The sequence below is a fragment of the Xenopus laevis genome, chromosome 2L (assembly GCF_017654675.1).
Source record: "Xenopus laevis strain J_2021 chromosome 2L, Xenopus_laevis_v10.1, whole genome shotgun sequence".
NCBI classification, from domain to species: Eukaryota; Metazoa; Chordata; class Amphibia; order Anura; family Pipidae; genus Xenopus; species Xenopus laevis.
The window spans coordinates 9,760,438-9,786,038 of record NC_054373.1 but is presented as its reverse complement, the minus strand read 5'-3'; the positions used below and the strand labels follow the sequence as shown (position 1 = coordinate 9,786,038).

Genomic DNA, 25,601 nt, shown 5'->3' with positions numbered 1-25,601 from the left:
GGTAGTTTCAGTCTGGGTATCAGGTGTGAACAGTACAGGGCTTTAGGGGTGTCAACATTAGAGGTGTCACAAGTGTTAACAGGGGGAGCAGGGGGAATAATAAGTGTGAACAATGCAGGTGCTTACAGCTTGAATTTGAGGTGTAAACAATGCAGGGACCAGTTAGTCAGTGTTGATACCTTTTAAAGTTTAAACAAGGTAAGCAGTCACAGCAGGCAGGCTTTCATGTGGGGGCCACACAAAGGGGGGAGTCGCAAGCCGGATGCAGCAGCACTTAGACAACACTGTTCTAGGATTTTAATGCCTCATGTAGTCTGGATCCCCTAACAGTGTAGGACTGGGACACCAGCCAAAAACCTTAGACTAGGGACCCACCAAAAGACCTTAGATCAGGGGCCCACTCTCAGTACTATTATAATTCCTCTCCTTATGCAGCCTCTATTCTGCTAGTCTCTTTTCTTTACATGCTATAATCTATTATTCAATCTATTTAGTCTCTTTGTTCTCGTAGAAATAGGTAATGGCCAAGAAATAGGCCAAATGTTTTGAAGCAGGAGGGTCATCTCCTGACACCTGGGCCCACAGGGACTTTTCCTGGTATCCCTGTGGGCCGGTCCGACACTGTTCCCTACAGTAGAATGGATCAGGGATAAAAAAAAAAAAAGCTTGATTCCCTTTTCTGTACAGTGGTCCCTTCACTTTGGCAACCAGAGCCTATGGTAGAGCTGCTCACTTCTATTCCTTCTATCCTTCTACCTGGAGTATGTGCAGAACATTTACTGGGGCCTTGTTGATCCCAGACTCCCTGGACCTTATCCAACTGGGTCAGTCACTGAAGGCCAAAGAGGAATGATCACCCCATGCCAAACACTATATTAAAGTTTGGCAGGGAGTGGTCATCAACCTATAGGCCAACAATACAAAAATGTAAATTAGAAAACTAGATATATGGGCTTTTGCCCAGCAACTAGGGAATGAGGAATTGTAGGGATTTATACTATATACTGTAGGCTATTAACCCTATGGGTCCCTACAGAAGCATCAGTATGTTCCATTTTTTTTAAATTTGTTCTTATAATTAGTTTTTCCAACCTAAAAAAATGGGGCAAATTTATTATAGCTTCAGCTATGGAATGCAGAAGGATTGCCAGAAGCTCAATCTATTTTATTATTTGTCAAAGCAAATCTCAACTGTCGTCACTGAATCAGAGGTGTCCTGATTCACGTACCTGTTTACTAGAAAGAAGACGGTAGAAGGGGAAATAGATTATAAATTTATAAATTCTCACAGGAGAAAGATTAAAACACAATAGCATTGCAAATAAGGACACAACTGGTCTATCCCATTCCTGAATTGCATCTTACAAGAAATGTGTAATTTGCTTTATCTTTATCTCACAAGTAGCAGTAACTGTACAATGTAAAAATGTTTATTACATTGTATGGTTCAGTTTACCCCTGATGTCCAATCAGTGACTGTAATTCACACTCACACGTTACTTCTCTCTTGTGGAGAAGCAGTGTAATGACCTAAGTCTCCTGGAATCGTTCTTTAGCATTTTGCATTAGCTGCGGTCTGTGAGCCTGCAATAGTGTAGTGCAGTGACAAGTGGTTTAGGCATTAAAACAGTAGTGAAAAAGTCCCATATTCCATAGACCTAAGATGTATATTGAGATAACCCCAAAAAACCCTTTGAAGTATTGCCGTTGTTGCAAGTATTCTCTATGGTTTCTGTGCAGTAAAGTCTGTAATTTTTATTTGTCATATTTAGCACATTATCGGCAAATTACTAAAAAGTTTTGTTATATTAAGTTTGCATTGGTGCTTATATGCATATTTTTTCCAGGTAAAATATATTAGTAGGAAACATCAAATATTTGTGCACCAACAGATTTTTGGCAAGAAGAATGTTGTCTATTACTATTAAATATATAACCTTGTGGCATACCATTGCCCTTAGGACAATGACACACAATCATGGGCAATAAATCTTCTCTTCTGTGGGTGACTAATCTCCTATATCTATATGCCCATGGCAATAAAGTGAATAGCTGGTGGTAAAACCCATGTGTCGCTTCAGTCTTCCAAAATGACTTAAGATTGCCTCAAGAGGAAAAATGTGACAAAATGCATTATAAACTTTAATGCAGCACCTTATTAAAAGTTTTTCAAAGTCCAACAAAATCATATCTATCAAAATCTATCTGCAATCCCACTGTCCAATTCCTGCTTAGTAAATTTGTATGACACAATCTGTCCTTTATAAAGCCAATCGTATTATTACTTATAATGCCATTTTTCATAATTGTGAATGTTATCTCTGTAATTTGCCCACTCCAAGTGTCAAACAGGCCTATAGTTGCCAAGTCAAGACCACAATCTATTTTTACATTAAAGCATTGCAACAGCTTTCTTCCAATCCATTGGCATGATACTAGACAGGGCTGGGCCAAGGTATTTTGGCACCCTAGGCAAGGGCTTCAATCAGTGCCCCCCCCAACCGGTCCTGCATTACCATTTCCCTCCTTACCATTCATATTGCTCCATGTACCTGTGCCAGCAGCCATGATATTGCCCCCATTTGTACCTGTGCCAACGGCAGTCAATCCCTCAAATTGCTCCCAATATGTACCTGTGCCAGCATAAGCCAAAACATCCATCATATTGTTACACCCAATCTGTACCAATGCCAGATATTGCCCCTAATTTGTACCTGTGCCAGCAGGAGCTAAAAATCCATCATATTGACCCAAACATCTGTGTACCTGAGCCAGCAGACACCATATTGCCCCATATACCTGAGCCGGCAGCAGCCAATCCCTCATATTGCCCCCAATCTGTATCTGTGCCAACAGCAGCCAAAAAATCCACAATATTGCCCCAAATATATACTTGTGCCCAGGGCCGCCATCAGGGGGGGACAGGGGGGACAAGCGTACCGGGCCCTGGCATGAAGGGGGGCGCTGCATTTTTTGAAGATCCGGGCCCCCCTTACGAGCGCCCGAGCCGTACGTCTTGCCTCTTGCGTTGCCGAATGCGGAAGTGCTGAAAAGCCGAAGCCAATGCGCCGAAAAGACCCGAAGTCACGGAAAAAGCCGAAGTCACGAAGCGCCGAAAAGACCTGAAGTCACGAAAACAGACGAAATTGAAGTCCTGAAGCGGTGAAAAGACCCGAAGTCACGAAAGGAGGCGAAGTTGAAGTACTGAAGCCATGAGTTCAATTCTACTGAACACCAGTTTGTGTTTTTTTTTTTTTTAATCCCCTGGCCACCAATGTATTATTTTAATATTCTATAGGCCCCTGCCACCAATCTTTTTTTTAAAACATTTTTTTTTGGGGCCCCAATTTTTTTTTTAACTCGTAAGGGGTCTCTTGCCACCATTGTTTTTTTTAAAAAATTAAAAAAATGTAATTTTTTTTTGGCAGCCCCAATTTTTTTTAACTTGTAAGGGGGCCCTTGCCACCAGTTTTTTTTTTTTCAAAAAAAAATTATTTTTTTTCAAATTTTTTTGGGGCCCCAATTTGTTTTTAACTTATAAGGGAGCCCCTGCCACCAGTTTTTTTTTCAAAAAAAATGTTTTTTTACATTTTTTTGGGATCCCAATTTGTTTTTAACTTATAAGGGGGCCCCTGCCGCCAATGTTTTTTTTTTTTCAAAAAAAATTATTTTTTTTTCAAAAAAAAAATTTTTTTTTCAAAAAAAATTTTTTTTTTCACATTTTTTTTGGGGTCCCAATTTGTTTTTAACTTATAAGGGGGCCCCTGCCACCAATGTTTGTTTTTTCTTTGTTTTTTTTTTACATTTTTTTTTGTTGGGGCCCCAAGTTTTTTTTAACTTATAAGGGGGCCCCTGCCACCAATGTTTTTTTTTTTGTTTTTTTTTAAAAATCTAAAAAAAAATTTTTGGGGCCCCAATTTTTTATAAGGGGGCCCTGACCATCAATAGCTTTTTACAACTCGTGTGGGGGGGTTACTTTTTTAGCACTGATGTCTGTGTGGTCTTTTAACTGCGATGTGGAGTGGGCGGGATATGGGGTGGAGCTTGGTCGTCAGTGTGGGCGGGGCCCAGATGGGCCCCAAAAATTTTGTTGTACGGGGCCCCGTGATTTCTAATGGCGGCCCTGGGGGTGGGTGAGAAGTGTTGCCATGCAAATAAAATTGGTCAAATTCATATTTTACATTGAGAATGACATTTGACGAATCTGACTTTTAATTGCCCCAAATTGTCCTGTTTGTAATTTGAATTATAACAATGTTTTCATATCAAAGAATTATTTTTTTTTACTACACCTTTTTGTTGGATCTCTAAACGTTGAAAAATAACATTTTACCCCTCAGAAATTGATTATTGTCTAATTGTGTGAATGTGTTTTAATTGTGTGTGTTTGTGTTTGGCTTAAAAAAGACTGCGATCCAATCCAACAAGAATAACTATGAACAGCCGGCACCTCCTGCTTATGAATCAGTTCCCTATACAATACCAATGCAGCCTGTACTACCACCACCACCTCCATACAGCGCTGAAGAACAAACTGGCCAGTTCAGAGCACCACCTCTTACCAGATCATCAACCTGGAGTCGTGGTATGTCATTTTCATGAATGAAAGCCCATTTTTACCAATAATCTAAATTTTTCAGAAATGTAGCTATTAGTGATGGGCGAATTTATTCAAATGCAGAAAAACTGCAATACCTTAGTATGCTGCAACAAATTTATTCGCCCGGTGCGAATTCCTGCGTTTCGCCACCTGCGAATAAATTCTCAAAACTGCCGCGAAAATTTGCTGGCGTCCATTTTTTTTGGGCTCCGGCGCATTGTCACCAACAAATGTGCGCCAGGATCCAAAAATGGACAGTGGCAACCAAAAACGAGATGCCGGCGACGTTTCGCAAATTTTTGTCCGTTTCGCAAAATTTCACGGGAAATTCACAAATTTTTCAGCAAAACTGGATAAATTTGCCCATCACTAGTAGCTATGATATACAAAACAGAAAGAGGGGGAACTTTCTATCATAGACCCTATCATTAACCACAAGAACCTATTTCTAGTAAGAAGCGAGGAATCTTACCAGATTTTCTGTAACTATACATAAGAGGAAGTGAGAAATCTTCATATATTTCACCTAATCACCTAGGAAGCTGTTCCTGCTGAATTGTACTTATCACTTTACAATACCTATGGTGGCATAGTTTAACGGTATATACATATGTAGTGGAAGGGAAGAAGGAAGAAAACACTGTAGGGCAACAATACGACAGCATACACACACATTAACAAAACTAAGCATACATGCTATTGCCTACATCCCAACACTATTCACTTACAAGATTAACTAAAAAATATAATAGAAAATGTCAACTTTCCTCTAATGTTCAGGAAGTCTCAGGTCAGTAATCAATGACCTGTGCATGGGAGGTATTCCTATTGGCCCAGGGATAGTTTAGTAGCATCTGGTTCCCAAGACTATAATACATAAGGGAACATCCACTCAGTCTCTAATTGGACTCCATATTAGCATGGAGGTGGATGTGCTAGAGTGCCTGAGGTGGAGGTAGACCTTAGTGCCAATGAAGAAGATGTAAGCCTATCTATCACTTTAATGAAGCCTGGGATACAGGGACACCATCAGTGAGGATCAGCAAATGATAGACTAGGCTCAGTCATAGTACATCTCTGGGCTAATGATAAAGAGCAGCTCAGGCAAAGAAAAATAATGTGGGGCTAATAATTCCCAGATTACACCTGCCTAAAGTAGGGACTACAGCTGGAAAGGCCTGGCAATATTTAAGCCTAAAATGCTTCAACTGGAGGGGATGCAGAATCACTGGGGTGTTATAAGGATACAGATTTTTTGGCTTTGGTTATCTTTTCACTGCCTTATTAGCAGATACTTGTAAAACCTCCCTTCCACCCACTGGGCATTACAGGAGAAAAAATGAAAGGAATCAGTCAAGCCAAGGTTATTGTATTCTTCTCCTGAATTACCACCCACAATCACATGCTTGCAGCCCTTCCTCAGTATTGACAATTTCTTTTTTCTTTAAGGAAAGAAGATTCGCATAACTGTAAGCACAATTGTTGTCAAAGTGGTCGTAATTGTGGCAATAGTACTTATCAGGGTTTTTGGTAAGAGAAACATTATATACATCTGTATTTTCTTGTGTATTCCAAGATCTTTTCAATGTATTTGCACAGAAATTTGTCTGATTTTCTTTCTGGTTAAGTGCAATACTGCTGCTTTTTTTTTTTTCAAATTCCTGTCATCTGAAAACATGTTTTTTTCAAAACACATCAGTTAATAGTGCTACTCCAGCAGAATACTGAAATCCATTTCTCAAAAGAGCAAACAGATTGTTTTATATTCAATTTTGAAATTTGACATGGGGCTAGACATTTTGTCAATTTCCCAGCTGCCCCAAGTCATCTGACTTGTGCCTGCACTTTAGGAGAGAATTGCTTTCTGGCAGGCTGCTGTTTTTCCTTCTCAATGTAACTGAATGTGTCTCAGTGGGACATGGATTTTTACTATTGAGTGTTGTTCTTAGATCTACCAGGCAGCTGTTATCTTGTGTTAGGGAGCTGTTATCTGGTTACTTTCCCATTGTTCTTTTGTTTGGCTGCTGGGGGGGGGGAAAGGGAGGGGGTGATATCACTCCAACTTGCAGTACAGCAGTAAAGAGTGATTGAAGTTTTTCAGAGCACAAGTCACATGATTTGGGCCAGCTGGGAAATTGACAATATGCCTAGCTCCATGTCAGATTTCAGAACTGAATATAAAAAAAACCTGTTTGCTCTTTTGAGAAATGGATTTCAATGCAGAATTCTGCAGGAGCAGCACTAAAAATTTTTTTCCCATGACAGAATCCCTTTAAAGGGGAAGGAAACCTAGTTGGCGCAAAAACCCTCCTGTGTGTTGCCCACCCTCCCCCCTGGCCTACCCGTCCCGCTGGGCAAATGCCCATAACTTGTTACTTACCGTTCTGCGCAGGTCCAGTCCAGGGAGTTCACAGACGACACCTTCTTCCACGCGATCTTCTTCCTGCTTTGACGGGCGCATGCGCAGTAGGAGCATTTCGCCGGTACGATCTACTGCGCATACGCCAAAAGTACATTGTGACTTTTGGCGCATGCGCAGTAGATCCGTACCGGCGAAATGCTCCTACTGTGCATGTGCCAAAACGCCGTTCAAAGCAGGAAGAAGATCACTGAGCTACACATTTAGGGGCAGATTTATCAAAGGTCGAGGTGAATTTTTGAGTTAAAAAAAAAATAGAATTTCGAGCTATTTTTTGTGTAATTCGACTAGGGAATAGTCCAAATTTAATTTGAATTTGAAAAAAATTCAAAAATGTGAATAACAAAATTTATCATGTACTGTCTCTTTAAAAATTCAACTTCGACCATTCACCAACTAAAACCTTTAGCCTATGGGGGACCTCCTAGAACCTATTTGGAGTCAACTGGTGGACTGGTGGAAAAATTTTTGGGAAAAACTTTGAATCGAATTCGATCAATTGCGCTATTAATTTGATTCAAACGATTCAAATTCGGCCAAATACGGACCTATTCGATTGAAAATGGACCTATTCAACACAAAAAAAACTTTGACTTTATTTCAGTTGGTCTTTTTGAATTCAAATTTCGAAGTTTTTTCAATTTGAAATTTGACCCTTGGTAAATATGCACCTAAGAAGATGGAGAAGGACAGTGAAAGGGGAGTAGCTGACAATGAGAAATAAGGAAAAGTGGAAAAAATCCTGAATACAAGGGGAATTGGAGCACAAAAAAGAGAAGCAGAATAAAGTGCAAAATGGTAAAACACAGGAGAAAAAAAAGAAAAAGGGGAAAGAGAAGAAAAGCCAAATCATATATGAAATAAATCCCAGTTGGATACTCTGGGGTCTTAAATTCAATTTATAAGTCAACATTTTGATCTGCTTTCGACCTACCTCAGGAGAGAACTCAGGAACAAGGTGAAGATGCCGACTATAACATATAAGACATAACATTGCAATCTTACAATGAAAAATGTTCTGGGCAAATATTATGGGTAATAAAATGGAAGTTCTCAGGAGTAAACAGACTTTATTAAGCCCTAAATAGACCTGAACAGTTAATATTTTTATAATAAATATCATGTATTCCAATAAAAGGATTAAAGAGTTTTTTTTTTTACAGTCACAAGACGCGTGATCCACTCAAGTCCACCCACCTGCCAAATGTACTGTAGCTTCTCTCTCAACTGCATCTATCCCAGATATGTGATGGTGTAGCAGACTGCATTTATAGAGATGACGAAGAGAATTGTGGTAAGGAATGATTCATGACCAGCATTTAATGTGAGGCTAAGAACTTTTTATTTTTTCTGTGCACATAAATAGGATTCTGAAATGGGAAAACGTGTTTTTTTACAAAATGCATCAGTTAATAGCACTTCTCCAGCAGAATCCTGCATTGAAATCCATTTCAATCCAAGGCTAGACATGTTAGTTTTCCAGGTGACCTCAGTCATGTGACTTGTGCTCTGATACACTCTTTACTGCTGCACTGCAACTTGGAGTGATTTCAGCCCTTCCCTTTCACCCGGCAGCCCTTCAGCATAACAAAGGGAAGGATAACAACTCCCTGACTACTGCATTGCTAAAAAGCTTCCATGCCCCACCTAGTGTTAGATATTAGAACAGCATTCAATAGTAAAAATCCAAGTCCAGCTAAGCCAAGTTGCAACTCCTTCGGTTCCATTGAGATGGAGAAACAATAGCTTATCTGAGAGCAGTTCCACTGTGTATTGCTGGCTCTTTCTGAAACCACATGATCGGGCAAAATGACCTGAGATGGCCGCCTACTCACCAGTGTAAAAAATACACTTATTGGTTCAAGAATAACATTTTAAATGATAGAATAAATGATGTGCTATGTACACAGTGTTAGTAATAAAAACTATACCATAAAAATCATACAGAATACCTTAAATTCTTAAAGGACCTAAGTGCCAAAGTTCATATGTTCTTTGGTCTGCAGCACTTTTTGAATGGAAGTGGAAATTAAAGTGGAATAGAGGCTTTTACAGACACTGATCCTCTTCTGTTAAAAAAGTGAGTTCTCAGTACAGGTGTAGGATCCCTTATCTGGAAACCCGATATCCAGAAAGCTCCGAATTATGGAATGGCTGTCTCCCATAGACTCCATTATAGCTAAATAATCCAAATTTTTAAAAATTATTTCCTTTTTCTGTGTAATAATAAAACAGTAGCTTTTTCTTGATCCCAACTAAGATATAATTAATCCCTATTGGAAGCAAAACCAGCCTATTGGGTTTATTTAATGTTTAAATGAATTTCTAGTAGACTTAAAGCATGAAGACCCAAATTACGGAAAGATCCATTATCGGGAAAACCCCAGGTCCCGAGCATTCTGGATAACAGGTCCCATAACTGTAGTGAACAACAGACTCACTTAAGTCCTTACTAGCCCCAGTCTATTAATATTGTTATAATAAAAATCTATTTTGAAGTTAATGGTATAAAGAAATGGTTTTGTTTACGTTCACAGGGCCCCTAATATTGCCAAGTTTTTCGACCTGCCAAATGTACTGTAGCTATTCTTTCATCTGTGTCAGTGCCAACCAGATATGTGATGGTGTAGCCGACTGCATTTATGGAGATGATGAAGAGAATTGTGGTAAGGAAAGATTCATGACCAGCATTTAATATAAAGCTTAATGTCGACATTAATCACATCTGTTAATGCTTTAAGAGGAATCTACAACCAACCCTACCAAAATACACACATTTTACACTAACACAAAAACTTTCTTTTTTATGGGTGGGGGACTTTTGCATAATCACATCACTCAATATATAGTTTGTACACAAACATCATGGCTCAGTTACAAAACAAGGAACAAGGTTCCAAATGCAAAAAAAAAAAAACAGTTGCAAAGATTGGAGAGCACTGGGCTGCACCTTACTCTAAAGCTGGCCATAGATGTTGAGATTTTTAAAAGATCAGATACTGATCTAAGACCACGATCGTACGAATTTACCATCAACTAAAAAGACCAATTTGCCAGGAAAACAAAGGGGAGCTGCCTGCTTGGCCCTGCAAACATAGATACATTGCACTGGGACCGACAAAGATTTTTTGACCTGGCCGATCAATTTCCTGACAGATGTCGGCCGAAAAATCGTAAGATGTACGATCGTTCGAATCCCACCAACCGCACGATAATTTCGAAGGATTGGTCAGGCTTCCCTAAAATCGGTTGTTCGGCAAGAAGAATCGTCGCATCTATGGGGAGCATAAGGGGCAGATTTATCAAGGGTCGAAGTGAATTCGAGGGAAATTCCGAAGTAAAAAAATTCGAAAATCAAAGTAACTTTTGGGAAACTTCGACCATCGAATAGGATACTATGACTTTGAATTTAATTCGAATTTGATTCGAAGTAAAATAGTTTGAATATTCGATAATCGAAGTACTGTCTCTTTAAAAAAACTTCGACTTCAATAGTTCGCCAAATGAAACCTGCAGAAGTGCTATGTTAGCCTATGGGGACCTTCTAATGCATTTTTTAAAGTTTTTTTTAAGTAAAATCGTTCGATCGATCACCGAAATCGTTCTAATCGTTCGAAACGGTCAAATTCGGTAAAATTCCAAGTCGAAGTATAGCCATTCGATGGTCGAATTTTGAAGTATATTTCACTTCGAAATTCGAACTTTGATAAATCTGCCCCTAAATATAGCACTATTTGCTTTCATTAGCACTGAATCAAGATAGGGCAGGTGGTGGCTGGCACATCAACATACCCTAGAATGGAGCATCCTGGGGTATGTTGATGTGCTTGCCACAACCTACCCTAATTAGTTTGCACATCAATGAGGTTAAGGGCTCCAGGGGCTGCAAGGCAAAGAGGAGCAGTAGTATAGGACTGTCATGTGTCCAACAGTTCTTCACTCTGCATCTTATGTGGGAATTTCAAGTAGTTTTTATATTCTTTCAGTGATGTTGTTGGGTTTTTTTGGGATTTCTATTGCATTTTCAGTCCCACATTTCAGTTGATTGCTATTTTGTGACCTTAGAATTTTAATTGCACCATGAGACTAGTGGATATTGAATTTTGACTGCCAATCACACTGTTATTTAATGTTTTATGTTTAGTGATTTTTTGCATACTGCATTGTTTTGTTCAACATTTTCATTTCAGGGTCTCAATATGACAATATGGCAAAAAAAAGCATTTTCACTTGGTTGTGGTAGAAACATATATATTTACTCATTTTGAATTAATCACAATATGTTCATTCCAAAGAATAAATGGTTTCTGAGGTCAACTTACTGTTAGGGGCTTTTACCATATATAAACTGTAGACCATAGGTTGTTCTTGTCAAAATGGATGTGCACTATTTTGATTTTGGGATCTCTGTATGACAAATCTTTTGATAATCCTATACATGCTGGGCCAGCTCAAACTATTTTTTAACTGTGAAGACATGACTTTCCATACATACACACACCCATATGTTGTACTAAACTACTAAATTGACTGGGCATAGAGCATAAGCCATCCATTATTCTTAGAAATTTAGTACAGAACAACAAACATTTATTGGATTCGATTGCAAGGATTTTATATAAATTATATAAGTCAAATGTGTTACCAGTTGGTCCAACACATATAGATCTACTAACTGGAGTGCACAAGTAATAACTCTTGTAACTCCCTTCTTGAAATTTGCATATTAATCATGTTAGTTGTAGAGTTACAGGTTTTCTATAAAAACAGACCTCCTTTCTCTTCCAGTGAGATTATATGGAGCAGACTTCCAACTGCAGATCTATTCTCCATTAAAGTCAGCATGGCTGCCCGTGTGCAGTCTTAACTGGACTAATGATTATGGGGCTTTAGCATGCCACGACATTGGATACAGCGGGTAAATATATTACTGATGTCAACTTTATGCCATTTATATTTATAGTTAATATATGTTATTTACTGTATATACATTCCATCTAAAGAAAAAAAAAAAAGAATTTGTGACCCCAAAAGACAATCGTACTAGTCCATGGATCAAATTATCATTTAATATACAGGACTCGAAACACTTAGGGGCATATTTACTTAGCTCGAGTGAAGGATTAGAATAAAAAATACTTCGAATTTCAAAGTATTTTTTTGTCTACTTCGACCATCGAATTGGCTACTTCGACCTTCAACTACAACTTCGACTTCGAATCGAACGATTGGAAGTAAAAATCGTTCGACTATTCGATAGGCGAAGTACTGTCTCTTTAAAAAAAAACTTCGACCACCTACTTCGCCACCTAAAACCTACAGAGCACCAATGTTAGCCTATGGGGAAGGTCCCCATAGGCTTTCCTAGCTTTTTTTTTGATTGAAGGAAAATCGTTTGATGGATTAAAACCCTTAGAAACGTTCGATCGAAGGAAATGCGACTTCGATATTCGAAGTCGAAGGATTTTACTTCGACGGTCGTATATCGAGGGTTAATTAACCCTCAATATTCGACCAATAGTAAATGTGCCCCTTAGTATTGTGTTATTGGGACAAATATTTATTGGGACAAAATGTTGGAGGGGGTCACGCATTTTGTACTGACCCACTTAATAGCTCTGTTGACACATTGTCTGACACAAATTTTGCGCTATGATTCCTGTAGAGCAGTAGTAGATCTGTAGTATAAATATGGACTAGGTGTGCCGTAATGGGTGCATTGGTGCTATAAATGTATTCCATGTAAAAAAAAAAAAAATAAATTAGCATTTTTTTCCATAAGTGGGTTTTTCATCAAAATAAAAAGCTCACCACCTAAAACCTGGGAAGCAATTATTTTGGTAAAAAAAACCTGCTCATGGAAGCATTCTTCCACACAACCATGTTTGTTCTTTTCTTCAGGAGAAGCAATATCAGATCTGGTACTTTAAACTTTATGCCCCAAATGGGTATTTCCAGTTAAACAATGGCTCTTGTACCAGCAAACTTCATGCAAGTGTTCAGTAAAGGTATGATTAATATGGGCTCTGTTTTAGTTACCAGTTGATAATATAGTCATTTATATGTGGCTATTGATATGAGGTGTTAAGTTTGTAGAAACCCATAAAAACCAATCAGCGAGTAGCAATTACTGTTCTGCTGTTTGAAAACAAACACTTCAAGGGGGCAGATTCCCTAAAGGGCGAAGTGACTAATGTTAGCGAAAATTCACCAGCGTGACGTAATTTTGGAACTTCGTAAATTTCCTAACGGGTGCAGGCGTCAATTCGCTAGCTTCGCACTCTAACACCAGGCAAATTTTTGATTTGGCGAATGGACGTAACTATGCAAATTCACTAAGATGATTTTACTGAACATTTCCTCGTTTGCCAGACTTGCATTTGCCAGCTCAGACCAGTCCCAAAAATGCTGGCGTCTTTTACTTTTTTCAGAGTGATAGCTGCAAAGGTCCGTAAATTTTTTTTTGGGTAACCAGGTTCCCCCCCTACATTTCCTAACATATGGCACATAAACTATACACTGGGCTCATGTGTAGGGCAATATAACAACTCTATTTTATTTTATTAAGGTTCCCTGGACTTGTGTAGTGTAATGTATTTGCTGCAACATATGCGTCCATTCAACTTTAACTTACCGCCGTATGCAAATTAGCCAACACTAGCGCAAGTTCGCTTCACTTGACGCAGTAACGATAGCAACTTTATCATTTCCCGCTGTATGCAAATTAGGCAACGCTAGCGCATCTTCGCTTTGATTGCCAAAGTAACGCTAGCGAAAATTTGCCACCGTTCGACGCCCTGGACGCAACTTTGCACTCTAGTGAATTGGTGTTGTCCTCGCGAATTTACGCCTGGTGAAGTGTTGCCATGGCTGCGAAGCTGTCACTGACGAATTTTCACCGGTAAGGGAATTTGCATTGGCTGTTGTGAGATACAAAAACTTGGAGGAAACTTTTATCCTAACATTACATTACCCAAATGACTTGTGTTAGGACATGTAAGGAGGTAATATAATAAAAGGAATATAGTTGCTCCAGGTAGTTGCTCCAGGTCCAGTAACCAACTGAAGACTTTGCTTTTAAAGAGCATGAATATCTACTAGTTGGTTGCTATAGGATTTCTAGAACTGGGCAGCTCTCTACTTGAGCATGAATTATACCAAACTCAAAAAGCAATGTGTCTAATTCTTTTCAAATAAGTACTATGGTTTGGATTGGGATTGAGGACTTGGAACAGGTGTTCGGTGCTGCTGTGGTGCCCCACTGAGCACTAACACTCCACAAGAATGGGTTTCAGCAGCCAATGCCTTCTGGTGAACTGACATATAGATCTTCTTTGATAAATGTGTCATTTAATTAAAACAGGTAGTTCTGATAAGTAAATAATTAGTCTAGCTTGAGTGCACCATTGCACAATGCATATTTATGTTCAGCATTCAATACATATTTTGAGCCGTTCATGTTCTACTCAGTATAATTTAGAGCTTCCTATAATAAACATATCAATTTTATTAACTTCTACATTTAATCACAGTTCTTCCTGTTCATCGGGATACGTGGTCTCATTACATTGCATAAGTAAGTGTTACAATATAATCATCAACTCAACAAATGTATTCGTTCTTTATTTTAGTTTTATATAAGTGAAAGGAAGAATACGATCTAGACATTTCAAGGTTGAAATCATAATTAATTCTAAATCAAAAATTTGGTCACAAACCTAATTACTTGTCTTAATGTAGGACCCATAAAAAGAGGGTACTGTATATGAATTAAATATTTTATTAATACAGGTATGGGAACAGTTATCCAGAATGCTCAGCACCTGGGGTTTTCTGGATAAGGGATCTTTCTATAATTTGGATCTTCATATCTTAAGTCAGCTAAAAAATCATTTTAACATTAATGGGGATGATTTATTAAAGGGATTCTGTCATAATTTTAATGAAGTTGTTTTATTTCTAAATTACACTGCAAATAATTCACTCTACAATGTAACATTTCATTCCTGAGCCAGCAAGTGTATTTTTTTTAGTTGTAATATTGATGTGTAGGTGCATCTCAGGTCATTTTGGTCATGTGATTTCAGAAAGAGCCAACACTTTAGGATGGAACTGCTTTCTGGCAGGCTGTTGTTTCTCCTACTCAATGTAACTGAATGTGTCTCAGTGGGACCTGGATTGTACTATTGAGTGCTGTTCTTAGATCTATTAGGTAGCTGTTATCTTGTGTTAGGGAGCTGCTATCTGGTTACCCAGTGTCGGACTGGGATGCCAGGGGCCCACCAGAAAACCTTAGACAGTGGGCCCACTTTCCAAACTATTATTCCTCCTCTCCTCAGTCAACCTCTTTATTCTACTAGTCTTTTATATCTACTAACTATACTTTATTCTTCCATTTTTAAGCATTTTTTTAGCATTTAGAAATATGGAATGACTATAAAATAGGCCAAATTGTTAGAAGTAAGAGGGCCCACTTACACCTTGGCCCACCGGAAGTTTTCCTGGTATCCCGGTGGGCCAGTTCGACACTGTGGTTACCTTCCCATTGTTCTGTTGTTAGGCTGCTGGGGGGGGCGTAATATCATTCCAACTTGCAGTACAGCCATAAAGAGTGACTGAAGTTTATCAGAGAACAAGTCACATGAATGGAGGCAGCTGGGAAACTGACAATACATTGTGGGGAAGATTTATCAAAGCTCGAAGTTAAAATTTGAAATAAAAAAATTCGAAATTTCGAGCTAATTTTTTGTGTACTTTGACTAGGGAATAGTCAAAATTTGATTTAAGTTTTTGAAAATTCGAATTTTGAAATGTATCATGTACTGTCTTTTTAAAAATTTGACTTCGACCATTCGCCATCTAAAACCTGCCGAATTGCTGTTTTAGCCTATGGAGACTTCCTAGAACCAATTTGGAGTCAATTGGTGGAAAAATCAAAGTTTATTTTGCGAAAACTTCGATTGGTACGATTCTATTTGAACGAAAACTGACCTATTCGATCTAATAAATCAGCCAATTAAAACCTTCAATTTAATTTTGGTTGGTCTTTTTGAATTAGAATTTCAAAGTTTTTCAAATTTGAAATTTGACCCTTGATAAATCTGCCCCTGTATGTCTAACCCCATGTCAGATTCCAAACTTAATGAAATGGATTTCAGTCTGCTGGAGCAGCTCTATTGACTGATGCATTTTGAAAAACACATTTTTTCCCCATGACAATATCCCTTTTTTACTCGAAAATTAAAATTTTCCAGTTGTATTTTTTTGTTTGTTTTTATCAAAACTCACATTTTTGGGTTAAAAATACTCAAATCTATCACGTTTTCTTAAAAAAAACTCGATCGATTCAAGTTTTCGGGGTTGTGGGACTCGCACATTCTGCTTTTTGCAATTAAAGTTTTTTTCTTAAATAAGATACCATTTGAGTTTCAAGGTCATTTGAGTTCATTTGGGGTAAAAAAAAACTCTAACACTTGACCTTTGATAAATAATTCCCTACATAAACCCAATAGGCTGCTTTTGCTTCCAAGAAGGATTAATTATATCTTAAAGTACAAGCTACTGTTTTATTATTACACAGAAAAAGGATATAAGGCCATATAAGGTGATTTATAGCATGATAGTAGAAAGAAATAATCTGAATTACTGATTTAATTGTAACTGATGTTGAATTTGCTTGCCTATAATCATTTATGTACATGTGTATGGACATCTTAGCATTTCTCCAGTTTTATGTGACTGTCCAGTTTATTCTGTCTGTCATGTTATTACTGCTAATTTCACCTTCATTCTGATCTGGGCTAAATTCCTTTATCCACAGGCTGTGGTGTATCTTATAATAATGCAAACAGTCTAACAGTAGGAGGAACTAATACTTCCTTAGGAAACTGGCCATGGCAAGTCAGTCTACGGCAGAAAACAGGAGCTTTATGTGGGGGCTCCATCATTTCTCCCAAGTGGATAGTGACTGCAGCTCACTGTGTATATGGGTAAGTTGTTGCTCACTCATACTTGTTATTGAGGTGTAGATTTCTTATCCCCAGTTTAAATATAAAGATATCAGCAGTTATCTTCATTTTATGTTAAAATGAACTGGTTTTGGTTGAAACTTTGTGCCTTTAGTAACTTGGGGAAGAGAAGGTACCTACTGCCCGGATGTAATATTGTCTGGGTGCAAGATAGTTGAGTTTTCTAGGGAAGCATCATTTTATGATGGTTCCTGATGGTATTGTAGACACTTTACTGTGCACATTAGGATATAACCTTCCCTTCCCCCTTTTAATCCATGTATTTTCAGATATCATGTAATTGCATTTTCTGTATCAAGAAATATGGTAGATATGGCCCTGGGTGTGTGGCCCTAAAGGTGTCCATAAGCAGGCTGACCCATATAGCTATGTTGTCTGGCCCACAGGCCTATCAAATGGATACCATACATACCTAAATATGTAGGTCCACATTTCTATTGTTCTGTTCATTAGAGCCAAACAACTGAACTATACGAACAGCAGGAACTGAAGAGGAGATCTTTGAACCACAAGGGATTGCCCCCCATCATCTGACCACACATATGGTCAGACAGTATGGACAAAATCAGATAGATATACACACATTACTATTCCCAGTGGCACTACAGCCCTTGAAGAGCCCTGGCCCTGTCCCGTTGTTCTCTAGCATTTGTAGTGCATTGTTTCTTGGATGGAGTTTCCTAAGATCAGCCTCTACTTCATCCAGCCACTGTTTTCTTGAACTTCTAGCACATTTACTACCTTGTGCCTTGCTATTTATTAGTTTCTTCTGGGTCCTGCCACTATCCAACCTTTTCAAATGTCCTAACCACTGCAGTCTATAGCCTTTAACCACTGCAGTCTATAGCCTTTAAAGAAGAATTCAACCCTGAGAATGAGACCACGCCGGTCTCATTCCGAGGATTACCAAAGTGGCTTAAGATGGCGCCTGTGATGTCTGATGCCTGAATCTGAACCGGGGGGCCACTATCCAACCTTTCCATATGTCCTAACCAGTAATATGCAGTCTACAGCCCTTGCGAACCTTGACCTCCTTAATCATTCTGTCTCATTGTTCTCTACCTTGTGCCTTGTTTCTCCATTCTCTTGGATGAAGTTTCCTCAGATCAGCCTCTACTTCATCCAGCCTCTGTTTTCTTGGTCATCCAGTACTTCTACCACCTTATATTTATTAGTTCCTTCAGGTTCCTGCCAATATACAACCTTTCCATATGTCCTAACCACTGCAGTCTAGGAATTTTAGCTTCCATGTACCTATATGGCACATTTTACATAAGTTTTTTTTTATGATGGGAAAAAACCTGGAACTGAGCATTATACAATGTATTGTTTTCTGTTAGAGTTAATTCAAGTGCTTCTGGCTGGAAGGTTTTCGCTGGGGCACTGACCTTGCCAAGTTCCGATGATGCCAGTGGTTTTTTCGTGGAAAGGATCATTGTGTTCCCTGGTTATAATTCTTCTGACAATGCTAACGATATTGCTGTTATGAAACTGACAAAAGAAATAACATTTAGCAGTAAGTAACCAGAGATATGAACGTTTGCAGTTTAACAGACCCAAATTCAATTCTTAAGTCCGATGTTATTTGTAATTTACAAATTTCACATTCAATTTAATTTATGGACCAGAAAACTTTTGTTGTTACACAGCATTTTGTGTTAGGGACAGTAAACTCACTGCACTTCTCAACCACATTTTTATTAGTCTTTTATGGAATACAAATCCCACCATCCTTAAAATATTATCAAATGTTTTTTTCTTTCTGCTAATGGAGTTGGAAAAAATAAACACAGTTTCCCAGTGCTGAACGAGTCTGTCCCTTTCTCTTTGTTTGACTCCAGTGTAATAAAATGAAGACAAAATGACATAATTATCTCTGTATGTAACAACAAGACGTAGTGCTGGGAATCAGCATTCTCACTGGTCAATTCTTTTGCATCTGTAATGACGTTTTTAGTCAGCAGAATTCTAATTAGTGAATTATAGTGATGGGCAAATTTATTAAATAGGCGCAAATTCGCAACATATTTCGCTGCCTGGGAATAAATTTGCGAAACGGGAGTGAAAATTTGACGCCGCCAACAATTTTGCGTCAATTTAACGTGCGCCCATTGACTTTGATGCAATTGGACAAAATAGTCAAAATTGAAGCTGCTGTCAATTTTGACCACTGCGAATTGACGCCAGTGTCAAAATTCGCATTTTTCACCATTTCACAAATTTTGTGGATAATTCGCAAATTTTTCAGCGAAGCAAAATGGGACAAATTTGCCCATCACTAGTGCACTACTCCTGCAAGGTAGACAATATGGTACACGGTCTCCAACAGAGCAATAGGAGTAGAAACAGGAAGTTCAGCTCTTTCTATGGTCAGGGTACATAACTCTTTCTAACATTCTCTTCTACAGTGAGAAAAGCTAAACCTCTGCCCAACCTATGCAACATTTCGTTCTTCCGATGAGGGATCCAAGTGGCTAGGCTCTGGTAGCCTGTCATTAGCTGTGACTCTTTGCAGAAAATGCTAACATTGCTTACCAGAAAAAAAAAATCTTAAAAAACTTATTTTTGCAGGTAACATCCAGCCGGTGTGCTTACCCAATTCTGGAATGTTCTGGGAGGCTGGAACACAATGTTGGATATCTGGTTGGGGTACGACCTCACCTGTAGGTAAGAAAAGATTCAAGAGTAAAGAATTTGAATGGTACTGTTCTTGAAAGCTACAAACCACTTAATTCTGAACAAATGTTTATATTATGTGTGTTGCTGTTTTATATATTAAATGATTAGATAGATAGATGTCCAATATCTTATGCACATCTCCTGCAGGTGGACTTTCTGGCCATCTTGATCTGCTGTGGTTCCATGTGTTCTGTACTTACAGTTTTCAGAGGGAGGGAGACACCTATATTACCAGTGTCCCCATAAGGAAATCAGAGAATATATTAAAAAAAACAAACACCAGGGGGCCGATTTATCAAGGGTCGAATTTTGAAGTGATAAATACCGTTTTGCGGTCAAAGTAAAATTGTTCGAGCGAGTGATGAAATCCATGGATTGAACGATTTTTCACTTCAAACAACTGCTCTAGAAGGTCCCCATAGGCTAACATAGCACTTCGGCGGGTTTAATTTGGCAAAGTATTGAAGTCAAAGTTTTTTTTAAAGAAACTGCTTCAATTATCGAATGGTCGAATATTCGAACGATTTTACTTCAAATCGAATTTGAATTTGAAGTCGAAGTCATAGTATCCTATTCGATGGTCGAAGTATCCAAAAAATTACTTTGAATTTCGAATTTTTTTTACTCAGAAAATTCCCTCGAATTCACTTTGACCCTTGATAAATCTGCCCCCAGATGAAAGTCAGATATAATGTATAAATGTAATGCATTTTAGTTCCTGGTGTTACTAACCATTTAAGACCCCATGTTGGTGGTCGCCCTTTATACAATATACCCAAAATGGTATATTTTAAGTAAATAAAAAATATAGAAAAAAATGAGAGTACCCAACCATTGCAGGACTTCTTATTACCTCCTGTTTTAGATATGGGGGACTCACATATAGGGCCACGCATGGGCATTTTAAAGTAGGCATTATGCTTTTGTGTCTGTGTTACAAATGAGTAGAATAGTTTGTTTGGTCCTTGTATGGTAGATAATTCGTTTCCAAGTGCACAGATAATCCCCCCCATAATGAACCCCTACTATTAAAACAGTCACAACAAAGGGTAAAGGAGGAACTCATATAGTGTTAAGATAATCCCTAGAAAGGACCAAATATGGCAAAGCTTCAGTTTCTGTATTTGTCCTGTTCATCTTAAGAAATAACAAAAAAAAGTTTTGTTTCGCACAGGTTCTATTCACTGCACTCATAATGAACATTGGTTTTTATGTACCCCATTATAGCACCAAAGCATTTACTTGATTGTAACATTTTTTTATTTTACATTTTTACTTCCAGGTAACAATTCTGCGACCCTGAAGTGGGAAGCAGTTCAATTGATTTCCTCGAAAGCGTGCAATCAGTCTACTGTATATAATGGGGCGATTACACCTTCAATGATATGTGCTGATCTTCATCATATAGAATCTTGTCAGGTATCCTTCACTATCTGCAACACATTGAGTCTCATTTACAAACAGCAGTCACATAACTACTTGAAAAAAAGTGCAAAGATGCACCTTTAAAATGCCACACATATAGCACAAGTGTGTGTGTAGTATACTGGATATATTTTAGTGATGTGCGGGCCGGCAGAAGAGCTCTACCCAGACCCTCCTGCGACCCACCTTACAATGCCGACTTCCGGGTTCAACTTTTATAGATGCACGTCTGCTCGCCCCGCCCTTTTGTGACATCATTGGCTGGGACGGGTCAGCACGGGTCTATAAAAGGAAGTCGGCTCGGGCAGGCACGGTTGGAAGGAGGGTGGATATCAGGTGGGTAAAACCTGACGCGCACATCACTAATATATATATAAACTTATAAACCTCTTTTTTCATCTCTACAATATTTGTAAATAGACCCAAAAATGGCATACCTTTCTCACTGCATTCAGATTTATGTTTTTTGCTAGTCCAGCCAGTTAAACTGCAGCTCTTATTTATTTCCTTGTCTAGCATGAAGCTCCACCCCTTTTGCTTTCTGAGCACGCTTGCTCTTTTCAACTATGAATTCCTTAAAGAGGTGCTTATTGCACGTGGCCGATAAATCCATTTGAGCAGAGCCAGTGAGCATGCCCAGGAGAACGGTTCAGGTAGCTGTAGAGGAAATCGCACACCCACGACACCCGTCCAATATAGTAGTACCTGGTGCCCGGTGATGGAGGAATCGGCAAACCTCTCAAGTAGATACGAAAAAGCACACCGGCACACAGGATTTGAAGCTGCAGGGCGAGCCCTTGCAATTTTTTAATGCAGTGCACCTGCACTGCATTAAAAAATTGCAAGGGCTCGCCCTGCAGCTTCAAATCCTGTGTGCCGGTGTGCTTTTTCATGCCCAGGAGAAACCTCTACCTAGCTGGAGAGAGAGAGAGAGAGAGAGAGAGAGAGAGAGAGAGAGAGAGAGAGAGAGAGAGGATTGCTCAGATAGCAAAAGGGGAGGAGCTATACACTAGACAAGGAAGTAACTAAAATTGCTGCGTTTGAACTGGCTGTAATAGAGAAACAAACTAAATCTAAATGCAGGTTGAAAGATATGTTATTCTGGAGGTGGTTTTGAATCATTTTAGGGGATTTTAAAATAAAAATCTTATATATCCTTTAAGGGGCAGATTTATCAAAAGTCGAGGTGAATTTTCGAATGAAAAAAAAAATCGAATTTTGAGCTTTTTGTGTACTTCGACTAGGGAATAGTCCAAATTCTATTTGAATTTGAAAAAAATTCGAAAATTCGTATATCTAAATTGATCATGTACTGTTTCTTGAAAAATTCGACATCGACCATTCGCTATCTGAAACCTGCCGAATTGCTGTTTTAGGGGGAGAAAAACTTCGAATCAAATTCGAATACGGACCTATTTGATCGAAAACAGAACTATTCGACCCAAAAAAAAATTAAACTTAATTTCAGTTGGTCTTTTTGAATTCGAATTTTGACGTTTTTTCTATTGAAATTTGACCATTGATAAATATGCCCCTAAGTGTGGCATACATACAAATATATTTAATATATTTATATTTATTATAAATCGCTATCCCCTACAAGTTAATGAGCCTTTCCTTTGCCATTTAACTGTGCAATGACTTATGACCACACAGCGTTCCATTACTTAATTCAAATGGATTCTAAATGATGTATTTTCATTTCATAGGAGGACAGTAGTGGACCTTTAGTAACCAAGACAAATGGCACATGGTGGCTTGTAGGTGACGCCAGTTGGGGAGTCAGTTGTTCTCAACCCAATAAACCTGGTGTATATGTGAATATGACAATGTTTGTGGAATGGATATATTTACAGATGAGGGTAAGGAACATTTATTTTTTACACATATATTCTTCTCTTTCTTTTGTTTTAGATCAGGGATCCCCAACCATTTTTTGTACCCATGAGCCACATTCAAATGTAAAAAAAGTTGGAGAGCAACATAATTATGCAAACAAATTCCTGGGGTGCCAAGTATGAGCTGTGGTTGGCTATTGGTAGCCTCTATGTTGACTGGCAGCCTACAGGAGACTCTGTTTGGCAATAAATCTGTTTTTTATTCAACTAAACTTGGAATTCAAAAATAAGCATGTGATTTAAGGCCACTGGGAGCAAAATCCAATTAGTTGGTGAACAATATGTTGCTCACAAGCCACTGATTGGGGATCACTGTTTTAGATGGTGGTAGCACTTCCATTTATTAACGTTCAGTCCTTCATATGTCCTTATATTTTTTAATGCATTTTTTCCATCTCATTCACCTTGCTGTAAGACATATCAGCCAAAGCAAACCTCTGTAGCCTATAATTAACCCTATGTAGTTGTGGTTTAAGAAAAGATTTGTTGAACTCGGTTACGTGGAAGGAGGAGCATTATAACACTGATTTACAATGTGTACTTTTAACAAATAGTCCTTTTATGGCCTATCTTCTTCCTTGTAAAGCTGTTTATCCAAATATTTAGTGATACGTTTTTAATGGAATGCATGATATATTTCTATTGCCTAATAACATCAGTTGTTTCTATCTTTTTTCTATCTTTTGCAGACTTACATGTGATCAGTGATGCTCGTGAATTTATTCTGATGTTCCAACTGAGAACCAATGATATTGATAGAACACAGCTAATGATTTCTAACTGTAGATTCATATTCCTATTGCTGAATCCATAGAATTACAGTGTTGGCTTGTCTGCAATGGTGTGTGTGTTAAAGTTAAAGTACCTTGGGTATACACATTGAATCTAACTTGAAAAATTAGGGCATTTAGGTTACATCTCTGAGTCCCGGCCATGCTATATACCTGAATTCCCATCCACTTTAAATTTAGCCGTGTCCAAATTGGTGCCCAGTTGAGGCAATTTTTAGGGCAGGGCAGAGAGAGCATTTTACCTGAGGCCCCAGAATCCATTTATAGCCACCGAGATAAATCCTGGAGCTACCAGATGTTTCCTCAACTAATTTTAACATAGCATTTTGTTTTTTGGAGACATGAGAAGATCTACATGTGAAATGGAACTAAGTAAAGATACAAAGTGGAAAACGCGTAAATTATCATGTCTCCAAACATCATCATTTTTCTGAACTGTCTATTCCCACCTTGTGTTGCTTATTTGTGCCACTCTGTGAGCTAGTTATCAGTTAGATGAGCTTGGAACATATGGACCAGGGTAATGGATTAAAATTCCTTCCTAAGCTAATATGTGGTGAGCCGTGGACTCACCAGCGTGATCTGCAAACACATGTTTCAATAAAGAGAGGTAATAACACACTTTGCAATAAACAAATGGTAACGGTAACACAACAAGTTAAATTAAAACAATATGGCAAGACATGGCTGGTCCATGGGTGATGGAAGGATGGCAGGATGGTCAGGGGAAGGAAAGGTGATATGGAAAGTTCCAGGATCTATAGATGACCAGGTGACTGCTGTCTATAAGACAAGAAATGTAATAGGCCAATTAACAAAATGCCAAAATAATAATATATATATTCAATGGTTATGCTTATACTGTACAACTTAATGTAGAAGGAAAGCTCCAAGACAGTTTATTGCTAATAGATTAGCTACAATAGTACAAGCTATAACACAATATTTATTCTGCAGAATGTTTTACCATACCTGAGTAAACAGCTCTAGAAGCTCTCTGTTTGTTTAGGATAGGAGCTGCAGTATTAATGTGGTGTGACATCACTTCCTGCCTGAGTCTTTCCCTTCTCACTTATAGCGCTGAGCTCAGATTACAGCAGGGAGGAGGGAGGGGGAGAGGAGCAAACTGAGCATGCTCAAGCCCAAGCCCTGAAGGTTTAATCTGAAAACAGGAAGTCTGATACAGAAGTCCATGTGTACACAATAGAAGGAAAGAGATTCAGTGTTTCTTTTGACAGAGGACTCAGAGCAGCATTACTTTGAGGGGTTACTGGTGTATTTATATAGATCTTTCTGATAAAGCCTTATCTTCTCCTTTAATGAGCTGGATATGTAAATAATGTGGATAGGCAGGACAAAGGCATTCTTGTTATTTACACATGTAACAACGGGGATCATTTGGATATGTTTTGAAAATAACACAATTTTTTCTTAATGTTTGTCATTACTTAATGAATACTTACTAGTAATTAGTGATGGGCGAATTTATTTGCCAGGCGCGAATTCGCTGAGAATTTTCGCGTTTCGCCGACAGCGAATAAATTCGCGAAACGCCCGCGAAAATTCGCGGCAAAAATTCACCGGCGTCAAAAAAATTTTTCCGAAAAAACGGGCGCCGGCGTCGAAAACGGGCGCCGGCGTCAAAAACGAGACGCCGGCGCCGTTTTTTGCGAATTTCGCAAATTTTACGGCGAAGCGAAACGGCCCAAATTCGCCCATCACTACTAGTAATGAGTGAATCTGTCCCGTTTTGCTTTTTTG

The 25,601-nt window shown here is 38.5% G+C and overlaps 1 pseudogene; it reads left to right on the top strand.

Moving 5' to 3' along the window:
- The first annotated feature begins 4,485 nt into the window (after positions 1-4,485).
- Positions 4,486-23,016, top strand: LOC108707403 (annotated as a pseudogene).
- Positions 23,017-25,601: the final 2,585 nt, after the last annotated feature.